At 41.7% G+C, this 18850-nt stretch overlaps 1 protein-coding gene across 1 annotated transcript in view; it reads right to left on the bottom strand.

Moving 5' to 3' along the window:
• P2RY8 (purinergic receptor P2Y, G-protein coupled, 8) overlaps positions 1 to 17343 on the bottom strand; it is a 33552-nt gene extending 16209 nt beyond the window's left edge. Inside the window, exons 1-2 of the mRNA XM_009331275.1 lie at positions 17302 to 17343; positions 13670 to 13756 (exon numbers count right to left, since the gene is read on the bottom strand). The gene's annotated coding sequence lies outside the window, so the exon portion shown is untranslated. The remainder of the gene's footprint in view (positions 1 to 13669; positions 13757 to 17301) is intronic.
• Positions 17344 to 18850: the final 1507 nt, after the last annotated feature.

The following is an 18850-nucleotide window of genomic DNA, read 5'->3' as shown; positions in this document are numbered from 1 at the left end:
CTAGCACAAACCACATCTGCACCAGGGAGCCTTCTTGTGAGCTGACGGTGCAGAGAAGTACGTTACAGTGACCAAAAACTTTCCCTGAAGCTGATTAATCTATTAGCATCAATATAACATAAAAATACAACTTGTTGGCCCCAAAAAGAAATGCATAATATGTGGAAATATCTGATGAGAAATGAGACTTGGTAGAAAACAGCAAGCTTGAAACCCGTGCTCTCGTGAGGGCTTCCCTATCGAAAGGTTTTGGTTCCCTTTTACACTCTTTTGTAGTGCCATAGATCTCGAAGGAGAACTGCCGCTGGGAGCTCCTTCACTGGCAGGTACCTGATGCTTTGGCAGTGACTGAAATGTGATCGCAGCCCCCACAGCAGCCACCTTCTCTTCTGAAACCCTAAGGATGCCCTCAACTTCCTGGGAGCAGAGATGGGACAGTGCTTTTGAAAACACAAGCCACCCCCCTGCCTGCTGTGAAGATCAGTGCCAACTACTTTCTCGCTTCTCTTTCTGAGAATAGTGGAGGTCATTTAATTTTTGCTACTACTTAGTTCCCAGCTCTGTTTCGGGACCCATGGCTCGTGCTTGCTTATGGGAAATTCAAGGGCTCGGGGCCATCTCAGGATTTTCCCACAGACCTGCCAAGCCTATGCTCTCCCCAGCCCTGCTGAAATCACCTGGGGCCAGGGCACGGTTTCTGCACGTGCGCGTGGTGGCCAGCCTGCCTCTCCGTGCGGCATCAGCCAGGCAGTGGAGAGTCCCGGCGGGGCGTGCAAGATGGAGTCACCGATGCCTGTGATAGTCACTTAGCATTACAGCCCGTGGGGGGTTTAATGTGGTTTGGCAAGCAAATGATGGAAAAAGCCAGTGTTTTGAAACTCACTCAGGGAACTGAAGGAAACAGGTCCAAGTCCTTTTTATTTTAACATCTCAGCAAGTCTTTTATAAAAACGTAAAGGCAATGTCAATTCCAGGAAAGCAGCTTTAGTATCCTTTCTTTTTCTGTGTGTGTTTCTCTGTCTCTTGCTCTGCCGCATTGTCATACACATAGAGAGAGAGAGAGAGAGGAAGAAAAGGAAAGCAGAGTTTTAAGCTTTAAAATAAATCCATTTTCTTGAGGATTGGGATTTAGTAAAGATTGTGCATTAAATTTTCATAAAAGAGCCTGGGAAGGCAAAATAAATTCTCACAACCCCTTCTAGCACCATCCATCCAGCCATGCAGGTGAGCAAAGCCATAGTGCTCTAACATCTCAGATACCAAAGATAAGAGTGCAGTGATAAAAGATGTTTCATCACATGATGTGGGGAAAGTTTTGTACAAGTTAGGACTAGCTGCTCAGTGCAGGTTCCTCTTTCAATTCTCTGAAACTCTTTAGAAAAATTACACACACGCAAAAAAACAAATTTCAAAAGCGGTTTCCTCAGTTCAAACCTCCCACCACTCCCACACCATCTCTATAGATGTTACCTCTAAGATGTACTATAAACTACACATAAAAGCTACTTGTGTTTGCACGGCATAGACTGATAGTTTTTAGAGCATTCTGTTACATCATGTTATAAACTATCCTACACAAAAAAACAAGGCCTTGTTATTTAGTTTTGTTTACCTGTTTCTTTAATGTAAAAGAAATCTATCCTTTTTTAACCAAGACTAGTAGAAAGAGAAGACACCTAGCAATTCATCAGCTAAAACCTATCCCTTCTTTTTAAAGGTTATACAGTCACAACAGGAAATATTTTGAAATGGTCACACTAATCACAAGACAGACTACTTTTTAGGCTGAACATGTGTTTATACTAGTGTCCTATTTTTAGGTCACATCACATGCCAACTCCTTGCCATTGCCATTTGTATTTTAATTATAGATGAAATAATAACTTTTGCAGTCTTCAAGAATAATAGGTTCATACTTCATTTTTGCTTTGTTCTTATTCGCTATACTCAAATTCATAATCTGACAGAAGCAAAGAGTGAGAACTAGCTAGTTTACATTTAATTAAATGTCTGGCTTTTGTTTGCCTCATAGTTATTGCCCTTTTTTTCTTGTTTCTTTAAGCACCTGCAGCAAAACAATGTTTGGGAAAGATGCTAATTTTGACCTCAGAAGGAATTAGACATCTAAATATTTTTGAGGAATCAGTCCTTAGCAGTAGCATTCCTGGCTGGTTTCTATGCACCTTTCTGCAAAAGCAAAAGCAAAAGCAAAAGCAAAAGCAAAAGCAAAAGCAAAAGCAAAAGCAAAAGCAAAAGCAAAAGCAAAAGCAAGATTGTCTTCTGCTGCCAAAACTGTCAATGAAAAAGTAGCAATGATACTTTGACCAGGAGATCAGCATGTCAGTGACCTCTCTGCAATGGCACGATAACCAAAATATGATGACTTTCTAGATTAGAGTAAGGATCCACCTTATTGAACATGCCTGTGTAAAAAGGATGGCTCTGGCACTCCAAGAGCACTTCCAAAGTGCTGGGATGAGGTGGGCTGAGGACAACACCCACAACGAGCTTCCTCATTATCACTCCTGCAGAAAGCCATGTCAATAAGGAGATGAAAATGTTATTGACTTCTCTATATCTTTTTGTGAAAAAGCCTCCTTGCAATAACAAGAGGTAGATGATTAAGAAGCAGGACTCTTCTTGGAGTTGACAAGACTGTAGGTGTGTCCTCGAGGATCATAATCAGATCGTCTTCAATTCTAGTGCTCTCTCTTTCACTCACAATGTGAAAGAGTAGGAAAATTCCTGCTCTTTCACAGAGTAGGAAATGCCTTTCCTAGTCTGATTTAATTGTCTTTTTTTTATAATACTAATATATTTGCACTGCTCAGTTACCTCACTGATGATGGTTTAAGAAATATTAGTGTCTTGCTTTGTAAATGCTCCAAGTGTTATAAGGAGAACAAGCGGCTTTTGAAATTGCCGGCACAGCACCTGCTTTTATTTAACTGAAGAAGCAATCTGTAAAAACCATGCTTGCATGCTTACTCTAAGATGAAAACTGTTGATGAAAAAGATGAAAACACTACCCATTTACTTAGAAGATTTTCCATTCTTTTCTAGAATGCCTCAAGAAGTTAGATATGTTCTGTATCCAGTTTTACAGAAAGTATTCATCCAATTAATTAACATTAATTTACTGAAATCAGTGGACTTGTTCTCATGGTTTATGAATTATAAACGTAGTTTATAACTACATTTTTCCAAGACAAGGCATCAAGATCTCTTATGCTATAATCTCTGCAAACCTTTCAATGATTTCTTAAAACAATGCAATAAGCTTGATGAAATCATTCAAAAGTTATGACAGAAAGCTCTTGAATGAGTTTTTGTGCCATCTTTTTGAATGTCCAGTTCAAGCCATATTCAAGGGACTGCATTTGTCAAAGCTATGTTCAGATATGTTTCTTTTTAAATTGAGCACTTTCTTGTACCTTAAATTGTCATACTCAAATAATGATACTTCCCAAATCAATTACCAAAATAGAAATCTCTTTCTTTACAGGTAGCGGGTTTTTTCTGCCCAAATTACAATAGTGCAATAATATCCTAAGGGGAAACCTGCAAGGTACAATAGGATTTTCTGGTTCTCAAATGACTGAATACCTCATATTAGAAAAGACCGGGTATGACTCCGTACACTGGATTTCTGATGTCTTGTTCTTGTCACTAGTCAAGCTCAAGAAAGCCGCAGTTCAGCTGAAAACCAGTTAAAAGAGTTTCTTTAGAAACTGGGTGTAAAAGAGGTTGTGGTTAGTTTTGCTCAATCAGAAAAAGAAAGACAGAGACACAGGAAAGCAACAAGTACCTAGAGGCAGTTAATACAGAATGCAAATCCATGGAGAGAGCCTAGAGCACCCACCATCCACAACTCTTCTACCCTGGGTTGTACAAACATAAGTAGACAGAGGCACCTGCCTGCCCAAGAGTCTCCATGGCCCCAGCTGAGATGTCCCATACCTCATTGGCTCACAATTAGGCATTTTAGAACAAGATCCGGAAAACCAGGACACTGAGCAGCAAGCAAGTTAGACAACAGGAAACACCTTGGTCCCTGAGAAAGTTGCAGCTTTCAATACCTTGCTGAGGGTTTCAAGGAGACCTCTAGCTACAACCATGTATTACGGCTGAAATTTCTCCTAGAGTGAGATGCTGGCATCAGTCTTATCTCACAAAAAATGGAAGGATCCAAACCAGCAACAACAGTACTGTTCACATTTCCCAAATATCACTCAGTGGGGATGTGGGAGATATAAATTCATTTCTCTCTTCAGAGTGATGAGATCTGAATCTACACCCCCCACCAAGCAATAAGATTTTCTATTAGTCACTTCATATAAAACTTATAAATTACATTGAAACAGGAACTGCAGATTGGATGTCCTCTCCTCTCAGGTACTGAACAAAACAGTCACTACAGTCACTACAGTCTTTTTTTCTTACCCTAGTCTGTAGAGCGTGCTCTAAGCATCCACAGGAATAAAGGGCACATGGCACTGCCAGCTTTCTTCTGGCTGTATCCCATGCAGGATCTACTCCAGTAAGTCTCCAATAAGTGCTTTGACTGTTTATGGTATACTGGGTCCTCAAAACGGTACAGCGCAAGGAACAGTCCTTCCCCACTCCACAACGGTGGATCATTTCAGGCCTTCAGTCTGAGTTGGGTATTAGGATATACGTGCTTCTGAGCACTCAGTGACTGGGCTTCATATTTTGATATGGGGCACCCTTAGAAAAAAACTGAGCATTTGAAGACCTCAGTCTTGAGTTTTAGCACTTACAGCGACGACAAGAGAGTATTTAGGCTCCTAAAGCCTTTTTTTCAATGCTAGCATTAAGGTTGGACATTGGAAATTCCACCTGTGAAGAAATCTTTTCTCCTTTAGTGTGAGGTTGGGGTGAATGCCAACAAGTAGGTTAGGCATATGAACACGCAGAGGCCTGATGTTGGGCATATAATGTGAGCCACAAACGCACATTTGCCTTGCTCTGCCTTCTGGAATTGTGCCCCTTTTGCAGAAGAATCTCCTTGGCTTGTGCAGCTAAATCATCCCTTGGTGAGTGTAGTCCCCCCCGGACGGATTGCCTGCACTGTCTGTTGTAAGCCTCAGTGGCAGTCATGTAAAAGTACTTGCCTTTCCTGCTTTTGTGGCAGTCCCAATGGCTTTTCTCTAGGTCAAAAATCCTGGCAGGTATTCCATACTGTACTGCCACTCAATCAGCTAGCCAGTCCTCCCAGATCATGGTATGTCTGCAGACATTTTAACTTTTCCCTTGCCAAACTCCTTGAGAACAGATACCCTGTCCATATATCCTGTCCCAGCAGACTAGGAAAGGCATTCAGCAGAGAAAAGCTACCTGGCTCAACTCTGCATTTTTACAGCATTCTCCTAGACAGAGTAGTCTGGATATAAGGGACTTGGGGGGGTGGATGAGGGTGAGTCTGGCAGGTAGGTATGGTGCCTTCACTGCAAATCACCAGGCCGAGTGCTGGGTTGTTTAGAGAAGGATGATGAGCCTCGGCTTACAGGGGTGTAGGTATCTACTTGCTCTACCTCTTCCTGAGGTCTTTTACATATGCCCCCCCCCCCCCGGGGGGGGGGGCCGAGATGGGATGGGAGAAGAACAATATAAAGATCCTATACTTACACTGACTACGTTTACCTACTAAGAGGGGCAATTACACACAGAGATACCTAGGAAGCTGTTTTCCCCACTTTAAGGCCAGAGAAAAGGACTTCACTAAAAATGAAAGCTGGGCTCATGGAGTTACAACGTGGGGCAGGTTGGCCTCAGAGCGGAGACTAACCTAACGCTTTTTTAACAGAACTAGGCTCACGGGACATACGTGGAATAGTTTACACACACCTCCTAGCCCCAGCACGAGACCTCAGCTATCTCTTGCGGCATCCTGTCATTGCTGGTATGACTAACTCGTACCAGCGGGTATGTGGATGCATCACTGTGAAGGACAGGGTTTGAGGAAAGTAGCAGATGATCAGGTTATTTTTAGTGTTGTGTGATGGCAGATTGCAAGCAATCCTGATCATTCCGATGAAGTGTGTGATGTAGGCTTGTCATAATAAAACAGTATTAGAAGGATGAATGAGAAGACCATAAGATTCTCGGTGGTAAAAGCCTGACAAAATCCCACTCCTACCAAACTGTTGTCACCTCTTCAACCCTGTCTTGCTTTTCGGATGAGAAGCTACCTGAAAATTTGCTTGGCTTTCATAATCCCAGTTGGTTGTGAAGATGCATAGATCAACTTATTCATAGACTATAAACAAAGAACAAAAGCACGAGTATCTAAGAAATTGTATATTAAAGAGTTAAGAGGAAGGGAGGAGAAATAAGGAAGTAGTGGTTGAAACAATCTGCTTTTAAGCATACAAAAAGTTAAAAAAGACTTGATAACATTTTAAACAGTGTATAAACAACACAGAAGAACCCTAAACTAGGTGTGTTTTTTCTGGGGAGGTTAAAACTAGTGGAAACTATAGTGAGAACTTTGGAAATGGAAACTCTGCACTTTTAGCCAAAGAACAAGCACAGGTTTCTCACCCATCCAGACTGAAACACGAAGTGAAGGGACTATTTCTAATAATGAGAAGAGAGGTTGGTTTCCAAACCCTTCCAGTGTAGGGTGGCACCATTTTTTCTACCCAGTTATTTAATTTGAGATCTATTAGATCAAAAGCATATAAAACAGAGCAAGTGCAGTAAAGTACTTTACCTTGGGGTTTGCCACTAAGGAGAGCTGGACTGTCAGTGTCAAAAAGACAAATACAAACTGATTTGCAAAGTTTTACATACTCTATAATTCTGATCTAAGAATGCTATGCTGGCTTTTTAAAAATTATACTATATTTGGCTGTCTCTCCACTGGAGAAATACTCTTGTCATTTGTCATCATTGACAGTAGTGATTCAGCAGCAGTATAATCTTTGTAGCCCTAACAGAAAAAAAGTTCAAAAGCTAAAGTCACTGTGTCTTGCAGATGTGTGTTCAAAAAAGTGCTGTCATTTACAACTGTCTGTGCATAGGGCATTGCCAAAATCTACAGCACCGTATTTCACCAGTGTGAGTGGTCACGGAAAAGGACTTAGATTAGGGATGGTTTAGGATTAATTTCTTTCATAAGTGAAATAAATGTGAATAAAATTAATATAAAATAAATAGATAAAATTGGAAATATTTCATCTTGATCTTCAGAGCTATTTAGTAGTTTGCTGCAAGCCTAACTTTCTGCTTTTATACAATCCCATTTAACACTTGTGCATGAAGCAATAAGACAGCACGTAACAGTCTGTAAGATTTTTATTTACCAGCATCACTGCGCGTTGTCTATTTTCACTGCCTTTGATGGCTATACATCAAGAGAATTAAGCTCCAGCTCAGATCTCGAAAAAGGAAATAAGCACCCACAAGGTAGTCTCTACAACACATTTCTCCTCCGGAGGAGGAGAGCATTGAGGCATTAATGTTGACACAGAAAGTGCAGACTGAATCTATTTCAGGGGAGGCTTGGATGTTTGTCTTCTTCCCAGAAGAAAGTAAAAGGGCACAACGGCACTGGGCTGCAGAAATGGAAGGCGAGGGCCAGGATTCTGTGGACCACCATGGGGATAACATGCACTGAGATGCTGGGCCAGGCAATGCTTTCTATGAGCCAGTACATAAATACTGTTCATGGAAACAGTGTAGGCTGCTTGGACTTAAAAGTGAAAGACTCTGGTTTTTCAGTACACCTTCTTACCTGACAAATGAGGTTTGTGGGTGGGCATGTGGCCTCATCTGTAGGGGAAAGATGTGATGTGGGAGAATCCAGACGAGGATGTGGGAGTCCTGGTGACTGTCAGCCAGAGCAGGCATCAAACACTTCCACTTGTTCACTTTATCATTAATTTAGAAGCAAGAATATAAAGAAAAAACAAACAACTACTGAGCTCAGCTGCTGTTCAGCTTTGTTTGAAAAGGATCTTTGGTCTATATTCACAGGTCTGTATTTCCCCTTTCTCCCTTGATAAATGTGAATGTGTTGGTTAATTCTAGCCAAATTTGATAGAGGGTGTAGGTCCCAAGATTAACTAAGTTTCTGTGCATTGCATAAAAATATTTGGCCAATTGGATGAAAGCCTGCGATTCAGATATTTATAATTCCACCTAATTTTTTTTTTTTCCTTTCCCTGATTTCTGCAACTGCATATGGTTTTCTGTGTGTCATGGCCATAATAACTCGGGAGAAGGTTGTAGACATGTACAATGACAATAATGACAATCTTCACTACATAGTAATCTACCGTAAGTCACAGAATTGTAGGAAGAAAATAGGCAAGTGTTTTCTACTCCCCACAGAGCCACTGGAGAGCTTGTTGGTGTTATCTCCCCTTTTGGGAGAGTGTCACTGTGAGTCTCATGCTAACTGCTCAAAATGCCTCTCACCCATCCCTTTTTCAGCCTGGGATCAAAGCAATAAAATTGTAGCTCAGAATAAATGGCAGAGTATTTCATGTGGTATCAAAAACCAGTCTGCAAATCCTACACGAAATCCTGCTTGACTTAACACATGACAGACCCAATTTATGAATGGGCCAAGACCCAGCGAATACATTTATCTTCCATTGAAGGCACCAGGAAGCGAGAGCATTTAGCATTCAGCTCTCTTGGGCCCACAGCTGGACACAAAATTATCTTTGATACAGAAGCGTGACATTATTTCTAACGTCTGGCACACTTTGAATTTCTGGCCGGTCCTTTGCGAACAAACCCCTACTTATTCATTTCTTTTTTTCAGATTTACTAGAAAAGTTTAAGATTATGATATATGGAAGGTAAGAACTTTTTCCTTTGCTGAGACAGGTGGGGGTAGAGGAACATTTCCAGCTCCTGTAGCATGTTAGCCTGAACCATGAAATTGTTGGCAATGGCAAGCTGCAACACTACATTTTTTATTTCAAATATGAGGAAGTCAAATCCCCAGGTGCCCCCATGCTTTTTAGAAGTAGGCAAAGATGTTTATGACCACCTATTTTTCCTTCTACACTCATGACTACACTAGTCCCAGAGACAAGTTAGAGCAGCCAGAAGAGTAGGCACAACCAAAGGAGCTGATATTTCTGTAGTACAATTTGTCTCTCTCTGCTGTCCTACCACTAACTGGCGTAGGAATAATCTTTGCACGTGCTGATGTTCCCCATACAACAAAGTGATCCCCAGGCACTGCTGTGAGAGACTGCAAAGTTTGTTTTTGCAGTACTGCAGCAGCAAAAACTAGGAGGTGCTGAGAATCCACCCTACTCTGTGTAAACATTTTAAAGCCGAGGGTAGACCAACCATTTATGTTATTGATATCCAGATCAGTTATGATCTCTGCCTCTCTCATGTGGGGGTAATCATGTACTCATGTAAGACAGCCCAGTAACATTAGAAGGAATAGACATGTGAGTCGAGCAAACCTATATATAGCCTACTATAACATGTAAAACTCTGCCATGTCCCATTAGTTTCTCTGAGAAGTGTTGTTGATGGAAAACTTTTCACTTAAAAATCTGAAAAAAAGCTTTCACAAGTAGATATGATTTAAAATCTCAAACATTTAACACACGCTGAACCTGAAACATCTCAGTGATGAGTTTGTGAGGCTATTTTATCCACCAAGACCAGATTTTAAGGTTATGTATCTACACAGCAGAGAATTGCTGAGATCGTGAAAGCCAGACACCTAGCAGGAAACTTCATTCTTCATCCTCTTAGAGGTGTTAACAATATCTTTATGCCCCGTGGGAGAAATGTGTGACTAAGAATGCATGTCTTCATGTGAAAGAGTGGGTTCCAGATATTTTCTTTGACAAGCATGTACAGATTTAGGTCACAAATTGGGCTGATAAAGAGGTGTTGCATGCAATGTGCAAAGCAGTGTTTAGTTCCGCTTAAGGGCTTGATCTTGCTCCTGCTTAAGTCAGTCTCACATTCTTGTACTAGCAGCCAACTTCTGTTAGCAGCAATCATGGATAAGCTGCAAGCTTTTTGACTAACTATGTACTTCTAATGACCACAACAGCTCTGATCAGTGCACTGATTATTTAAGCACTGGGTCACTGAGATCATAAGCTTTGCAGAGACCTGGGATTGAGGGGAGGGGAAGGTGTCCCTTATGAAAATGTCTTGTCTTTTCCTTCCTTGTCAAAATACTCACAATGCTGATATACCTCAGGAAGGTTACTGCTCTAGCAGCCTGGACAAATAAACAGCTGAAGAGCCTGGGAGCCAGAACTTCATCAGCAGGTTCCCCTGGTTGCTTTGCAGTTTAATGATCCTACTAGTGAAAAGCTGGAAGTCAACAAGCTGAAGAGAGCCAATCAATCCAGCTGCCAAGAAACTTTACAAGTCAGCTGGCTGGAAAATGGACAAGTTTAAGCCTGCCCGTTTCCATTTGATCTTTGTTGGAACCAATGCCTGCCCAGCAATTTTCCAAAGGCAAAATACCCCATCAGAAAGATTTAGACTTTTTTCTCCTCATTGTTCAATGACTGACACTATGCCCCATGTACAGTGCACTGTTCAAACTCCTGTCCTCAATACCAAATAAAAAATTTGTGGGTATTTTTGTGGCATCCAGTGTTGTGGCATCAAAGTGCTTCAAAAAGACCTGCAAATTTCTTCTTTGCAGCCTTCCTCTAATCTGAAGATTATTTAACCCCATATTACAAACAGGAAAGTGCGGAATGGAGGCCCTGAGTTGCCAAGGGTCTGATTTCTAAGAGCACTTGGCATTACACAAAATATTACTGTTTCAAAGCCACATTTCTATTGACTATATCTGGATCTGTGAGTACTCAATACTTCTGCAAGTCAGACCCAGGTGTCTTTTAATAAGCATTTGAAAATGAGGAACTCAGAGTTGGTGCCTACTTCTGAAAGCTTAACCCCTTGAAGCCAGATCTGAAACAGGATTTCAGGCTCTGTAAGATGAGCGTCACATGGGTGGAAGGATTAAGGCACTGATGAAGACTTAGGTGTCTCAGAATGGGATCTGAAATAGTCCACAAAACTACGAGGAACAGTGTGAAGTCAGCACTTTTCACATGCCACACACATAGGTCATCTGAAGGAGACTATGGATGAACCTTGGAAACATGAAAACTTGGAAAAAAAAAATCTTAGTGAGTCTCTCAGAACATTCTCTCACAGGAAAACTACTGGGAGACCTGAGCCTTGATCCTCTTTGTGAAGGTTCTTTTTATGAAAATTCCCTGTTGCCTTTTCTTTCTGGGGACTGAATATGATTTGCTGCAATCTTTTAAGATGGTTGATAGAAGAGAAACACTTTCCTTCCCTCTCTAAATGGTAGAGTAGCGGTTAAGGTCAGGAAATAGATAGCTCAGGTTGCCTCCCAAGTCTGACCATGGGACTTATTATCTGAGCAGGAGATTGTTTTAACCACAGAGCTGTTGGGTACTGCCCATATTTCACATCAAAGATGCGCAATAAGAAATTATAGATACGAAAACTCAGGGAAAGATGAAAATGCCATGCAGGAGGGCAAGAGATTCTCTAGCCTAGTGACAGGGGCAGTCACCAACTGTAAGGTAGGTGGACATGGCCTTGTGTCTACTCTTTAGATTGGCCTTTGGGGTTATCCAGTGACTACTTAATGTGAAATAGCGTCTTTGAAGATGAGACCAGAGATGAGGTCTTTTGCCTTCTAGCTCAATGATATTTCAGGCATCTGTTCCTCTTTTGTCCAATGACCACTGCTTGCTCTTCCAGCTTCAACTGGCCAGGTACAAATCAGCCCAGACTGTGGTATCTAGCATACTATCTAGATAGCAAGGAAGGAGGTGGATAAAGCTTTAAATACTTTCCAAAGAGAGTGTTGAACATACATGCTCTTTCTCCTAGGAGAGTGCTCTAGAGGAGGAGTTACACTACTTCCTAGTCTTTGACTGTGTTTCAAAAGGAAGTACTTTTATTTCTAAAGAAGAAATATAGTCTTACTGATGTGCTTTAAGCATGCTCCTTACTGGCATTAGGCCAGCTCTCTCAGTCCTGTCAAAATCCAATTGCTCTATAATTGCAAATGGATATCTGCTCTATACTTGTCCTTAAGTATCTTAAGTACTGCTATCTTAAGTACTGCTATCTTAAGTACTGCTATCTTATATTATGAGAAGCAACTACTAGGGTATAATTCCCCAGTGGTCAGAGGCTGTATGAGAATTGTCCTCACTTGGAGCTGAAGCTCTGAAGTTCTACCCCAGCTCCATTTCAGGCATTTCTCATGTATCCTTTTCTTATGGAGGTGCCCTTTCCTCAGCATCACACAAGACTTCCAGGCAGAATCAGTGGCGGGATCTCATTTGCCAGGACATCACTCAGTCACTAAAATCACAAGGCTACTTTGCCTTTTCCTGTAGTCCTACCTCTCAGTCAGCATGTGTCCTCCAGCAGCAAGTAGATGAGACTGATCAAGGAGACAGGCAACAGTCTCCCTCTGAATGGGCTGTCGGTTGATTTTTTTGTGCTGAAGTATTCTTCTGTAATATTTGCACTTAGGGGACAGAGGACTATACCACATGCACAAGGGAGATGTTACTACATGAAGGGTATGTCAATATTAGTAAATTAAATGCTCAGGCCATGAAATTCAATTCCTTGGTCTGTTACAGTTATGGCACCATTTTTTTTCACACCAGTTAATGCTCCCTCAAACAACTCTGGGCCCCACACAACCATCTTGTGTAGTTTAGGAGTTATCATAGACCAAAGAACATTCCCAAAAAGGAGTTTGGATGTAGCCATCATGTTTCAGAGGCTGAGAACAGTTATTACAGATGCGTCAAATAAGCTAAAGACCAGGGTATGACTGGTCCCAGCAAATGGATGTAGTGCAAAACTACTGTTGGGTAAAAACGTATTTTCTGTCTAGACCACTAGAGGGTGCAGACAATCATACTTTCCCTTGAAGATTTATTTTTAGGTTGCTGAGACCTGGATATTTCAGGTTTTTCTCCAGGGTATTTGAGGAAAAGAGCTGAAAGGATCACTCCTTGCTGTCATCTGCAAACCCACTGACGTCATCTGTAGCATGTACCCAAAGCCTGTCTTTCTCCCATTAACTGCTGTCCAGACACCACCCTCTGTCCTCGTCTACCTTGATTTCGTGCTACCCGTTTTCCTCTTCTCTTTTCTTTTCTTTCCCAGGAACCATTTCTGTTCCTGCTTATCCACAGTTTCCTGCCCTAACTCTCACCACCCCCTGTGCTCCAGGAGGATTTCCCTTTGATCCCTGCACTGCTTGACTGTCACAAGGTGAAGTAACAAAAGTACGAAAGGCTTATTCTCCCTTGCTGAACCATTGTAGACCAGAAGTGGGGTCTACTCAGTGCACCCAGGATCCTGGGAGAACAGGATTTCAGCTGGGCATGATTTAGAGAGTCTCAAAGACAGATCATATTTTTGAGAAGTTTTGGGGGAAAAAAAAAAGAAAGAAAAAGTCCTTACAAGATAATTCCTTTCTTTGTGCTTACTCACCTACTCAAAGCAGAGGCTTGTGTTCCTGAATATTCCCTTATTGCCTCAGCAATTGCCTCATACTAAACTCTGTATGTAACATCCTGCCGAAGAAAATGCAAAACTTTTCATCTTAAATGTTGATCAGACTTACAGGCAGCTCCCTAAGGAATTTGTCTCGCCGTGGTCACCGCTGATGTTTCCGTGCTGCAGCAGATCAGATTTCCTCTCTGAGTAAGAGCTGCAGAAAGGAGCAAAGAAAAAATCTTTTAAGAATCAGTTGTTACCAAAAAAAATGTTTAAAAGAAGCACATCTAAAGATAATGCCAAACAGTGACAAACATTGATAACGCTACCTTTCATAGCTTCAAAACACGGTTCACTAGCTGTAAAACGTACCTGTGCAGGATTACTAAAGATGCATTATATCCACATCTGAAGATGAAGAAAAGATAAAAACGCACATACTTTTTGGTGACTTGATATTTTCCCTTCTTATTTTGGCAGATCTGAATCAGATGCGGTGTATATGGTAGTAAGTAACCCTAGCTGCTTCATCATGACCGTACCGGTGCGTAATTTCTGTTGTTATTTCAAGACTTAATCAGCAGTTGGAGAGCGAGGATGTGAGGGTAAAATTATTTTTAATTCACCAGCTGCTGAGCCCGAATTCCTCATGCAGCAGTGTGAAAATGTGACAAAAATGTACAGCTCTTGATGAACAAGCTTATAAATGCCTTGCCCCAGCCTGAACAACTCTTGGGCCCTCATCAGTCTGTGCGCAAAAAGGCAGAATCTCTCTGTTATGATATCAACGAGAGCTAAAATCCAGCATTTAAAAAAGTTGAGATGATGCATGAATCATGTACAGATATCTCTCTCTCTTTCTCTGTCTGAGTACTTAGCTTTAGTTAAATACTCAACAACACTGAAAAATAAGACTACCGATGGAAAATTTCAGTAAGGACAGAAGGCTTCCGATCAAAAATATATGAAAAGACACCAGATCAAACTGACGTTACCAGATTCAAAGGATGTAGAAAATGAACCCTGTGGGATATTTCTTATTGATTAGCACCTACATTTAGACAAAAATCGGATTATATTACCCATTTTAAACCTATTTTAAAATAACAACACTAACTCTGAGGCTAGGAGTCCCTCTCAGGTTTCCTGCGTATAAATAGTAAGCCCAAGAGGAACACCAACTTGACCTTCCCATTTGAGAGCTGGCAGTAAGAGTAAACAAGCCTGAACAACAGTCCCAAAGACATTTACTTATAAAATGAGCTCATTTCATCCAGGATTTTTTGAGGCGGTAGTCAAGAGCCAAATGCTCCCATTTCTATAAAGTCATTTTTCAGAGGAGAGCTCCATTTTCAAGCTCATTTTGCACGCTATGAAAAACATGAGAACAGTGTCAATAAACATGTGTGATAAAAAAAAAAAATACTTCTGTCCATTTGGAGGCTTTGCAAACATTAGTTGTCAGTGGTGAAGCACCCTGGACTTCTGCTTCAAAACAATTTCTTATCTGGAAACTATGCAAATATGAAGTACAGTTGTTAGGTGGCAATACGCGTGCAAAACACCACCACATCTTTTAAACACATTGAGAAATAGTCTTGCTGTCTCTTCATTTTTGACCAGGACAGAGCGAGCCCGTCACAGGATAACTTCTTGAGGCTGCGTTGTGGGCTGCTGGGTTTCTCCTCTCCAGCCACTTGACCAGAACACAGCAGTTACTGGGGGAGACCACATTTACCATACAAGGAATGGCTTTTCTAGGGTTTGTTTCTTTTCCATCCTATTATGCCGCTACATATAACGTACGCCTCACTCTGACAGAGAGCAGAGGAGTACACCCTTTTCCCACACCAAACAAAGATACTCATGCTGAAAGAGAGCACTGAGAGCAAACATTTGCAATCACCTAAGCTGTCCTTTTCTGCACTTACAGTCATCAGCGAGAGCAAAATGTCTGCACAGGCAGATGCATCTGAGTTGAACCCAAACCCACCCTGAAAGACAGAATTTGAATACACATTTTCAATAAGTGTACCTGAAGGGACGCTAAAAACTGAAGGCAGAAGCAGTGGGTAAGCTCCTGGTTGGCGACAGGGGAGGCCTCGGTTCAGTTTGCTCTTCCCACACAAAGCTGCTGAGTACTTTCCCTTGAGCTGTGCCTATGCAGTAACTGGGAAATGTGACTGCAGGATGGGTAGGCACACCTCAGCCAGCTTTCATCTAGCAAGCTGTAGCATAGGCTGCAAGTATTTAGCAGCTAAGGCCGTACAGAGCTGTAAGGAACAGAAATTGCTTAGCATCGATACTCAAACTGAGAAGACTAAGGCTGATGCAAATGCTTCTACCCATGCCATAGCCTCTTCCCTAGCAGAACGGTGACATGCCCTCTGGCTGCGTCTAAACAGATGTATGGCTGTTTACAAGGGAAGACCTGGGATTCTTGATCAGATCACCTGCACTGGGGAGCTGCGAAAACCAGGGCACAAGTCTGGTGCCAACTGAGATTCGTCCGAGTTCCCCATCTGTAGATGACAGTGACAAAACTTCTGTGGCTCACAGAGTCTTTTAAGGGTGAAATTCGTCACAGAGGTCCAAGTGCTACAGTAGTAGCAATCTCACAAGTAAGGTGGAGGTGATTTAGGAACGAAGTCCAAACATTGATGGGACTAACATGTCTGAATCAAATGAATGTTTTTGAAAACCCTAGCTAGATTCTCCTGACCACTATGTATAAAATCCAGAAAGCTTTTATACCAAACACTGAGCACAGTCAAGGAGCCAATGTCCAAACATTAAAACTCATTACAAGCAAAGACTTAAAAAAAAGCAAGTACCAAAAACCTGAATCTCCAGTGTATGACTTCGCCCAGGGATCCTCACAGCACGTACAATTTCACTTTCTGTAGGGCGACCTGGTGACAGCAGATTATTACAATAACTGCCCTACAGATGGCTATTTTATGCTTGTTTCTGAACTATTAAAAAAACCTTCACGCAAATAGTCTCTCTCCCTGTCTATTAAGAGACAACAAATGCAGTATGCAAGAGTGCACTGTGTTAATGAGACTTCCTTCTGGTGCCTGTCTGTCTGAGTTCAGTTTTATGCATCAAAAGACCCCGATGAAATTATATCGTTTTATGATATGGTTCCACAGTCACTTCTGTGTGTATGTTTGGTTGCTGCAAACCTCAGGAACAGTCTCAGGATGACTACACTATATGACTCTGCAATAGCTAAAGATAGATATCAGGTCCAGATTTACAAATAAGACTGGTCCAAAATTATCTTGGGTTTTTTCCTCCCCCGATATGTAGAAGCTCATTCTTCCACCTTTTAAAAATACTGTTGAAGACATGCTATGATTTTTACTACTTTCCTTACTAAAGCAAACTGTACACCTAAGAACCCCTTATTTTGATAGTGGTTTGTGCAGAGTGAACTCCTTAAAACTGGTGGTAAGACTTTCCTTTCTCTTTTACTGCAGTATTTGCTGTAATAATTCTGACTTCTGACTATGTGTAACATAACTTCTTCATTATCATTGCTCTATTACTAACCCATACAGTTCTTTCTTTATTTCTACAGCTCACAGTCATCTGGCACAAAGACACACATGTACTTCTTGGATTGCAATGAACTTTGTTCTCCCTTCAGATGCAAATAATAGGAGGGAGAACAGATCAGTCTTGACTGAGTCTGACTCCACTGAAAAACAATTTTGAATAAACAATCAAGAAGTGAAAAGCTGTACTCCTTACCTGGTCTGGGATGTACAGTGCACCTTGAAAGCCTCTTAAATGACAGAGAAGAATTAGAAATAGTTGAAAGTTTGCACTCATCCAACCACAGGGCTCAGGAAATGACCGTGTATTTTGCAACGATTAACTCCTTCCTCACTTCTAATGTCTTCGCTTTTTCAAGTATGGTAAAAAAAGTCCATCTTACCCTTTCACTGCAGTTTGGTAACTAATGCCATGCCCTACACATGATTTCTGTTTCACACTGAGAATATGCAGGTGGCCAGAGGAGATGACTCTTATCACCTCCATGGAAGAGAGAATTTGCAGTGTCTTCTGCATAACTGTGACCAAGTACATTTTACTGTTGTGTGAAGCTTATGTGATGAAGTTTAGAAGTGACTAAGTAATGGCTTGAGCACCTAACTCTCATTTTTAGATGAGGCTTAGAGCTATATTCTCAACATGACTTCAGTGTTGTGGTGCCCAACAAAGCAAGAAAAAAAAAAGTTATTTAAAAGAGCAGCATCCATTGCAGTCTGGACAGGCATTTGATGTACATATGGTGTACAATACTTTTATGCACAGGGGGTCTCTAGGTGAAAGTCAGGCATGCTGAAACATCAGGAGTTAGGTCCTCTGTGCATAAAAATCCTTCTGCCCCTAAAAGCCCGTTTCCCTTGGCTGAACGTACCTGTTCGACTGAAAGGCATTTCTGAGCCTGAGCACTTTATAAAACCATTAGCCTGAAAGCTAGTAAAGGCCAGAGCACCTGCAGGAGCACAGGCTGCCTTTGGGGAGCGGGCACCTCCATGCTGAACCCAAGGCGGCACCCAGGCTCTCTGCGTGCAGGTGCAGGGGGGATCGGCACCCCGAAGTGGATTCCCCCCACCAAAACAGCAGGCTGAGAAAGAAAGCACTTCCAACAATGCAGACTGTAACACTGAAGACAGACCTGTGTTTTGCACCCTTCTCCTTTTTTTATGATTTAGAAAACAAGCCCTGGACATATGTGCATACACGTCCTTTCCACAGCCTTGAAGTCTCCTTGCCTAGGCATGTGTGTGTTGTATTTTAAAAACCTTATGGGGGAGGGAAGTGTCACTCCCTGCATTTGGGATGTTGGTAGAGGAAGAGAGAATAGAAATGTCACCAACATGCACGTTTATACAACAGTTTCATAGCTCAGGCACCCAGCTATGATGGTTTGGGTTTAGTCTTCTCTTTGAGAAGAGCTAGATCCATGTTTTGGGCATAAAGCATGTCAAAAGTCCACAGAAGCTAGAAGAGGTAGGGATCTAGTCCATTCTTCTCAGCAAAGCTGAGCTGACGAAGAAGGACTTGATGTGTCAGCGAGCCTGTACTCCACAGACTTTTCCATGGGAGAAGCTTTGTATGAACTACAGAAATGATTTTAGTAACTAGGACCAGAGCTCAGCATTGTCCAGCTCTTGATGGATGGTGGGTTTCAGAAAGAGATTTCTTCTGAGATTATTACTACTTACAAGACCTGGTCACTCAGATCTTGGATTCCTCTCAGCAGAGTGGTCCAGCTTCACCAAAAGGACTG

The sequence above is a fragment of the Pygoscelis adeliae genome, unplaced genomic scaffold (assembly GCF_000699105.1).
Source record: "Pygoscelis adeliae isolate BGI_AS28 unplaced genomic scaffold, ASM69910v1 Scaffold149, whole genome shotgun sequence".
Lineage (NCBI taxonomy): Eukaryota > Metazoa > Chordata > Aves > Sphenisciformes > Spheniscidae > Pygoscelis > Pygoscelis adeliae.
The sequence above is the reverse complement of the archived record's forward strand: the minus strand, read 5'-3'. Positions and strand labels throughout refer to the sequence as shown.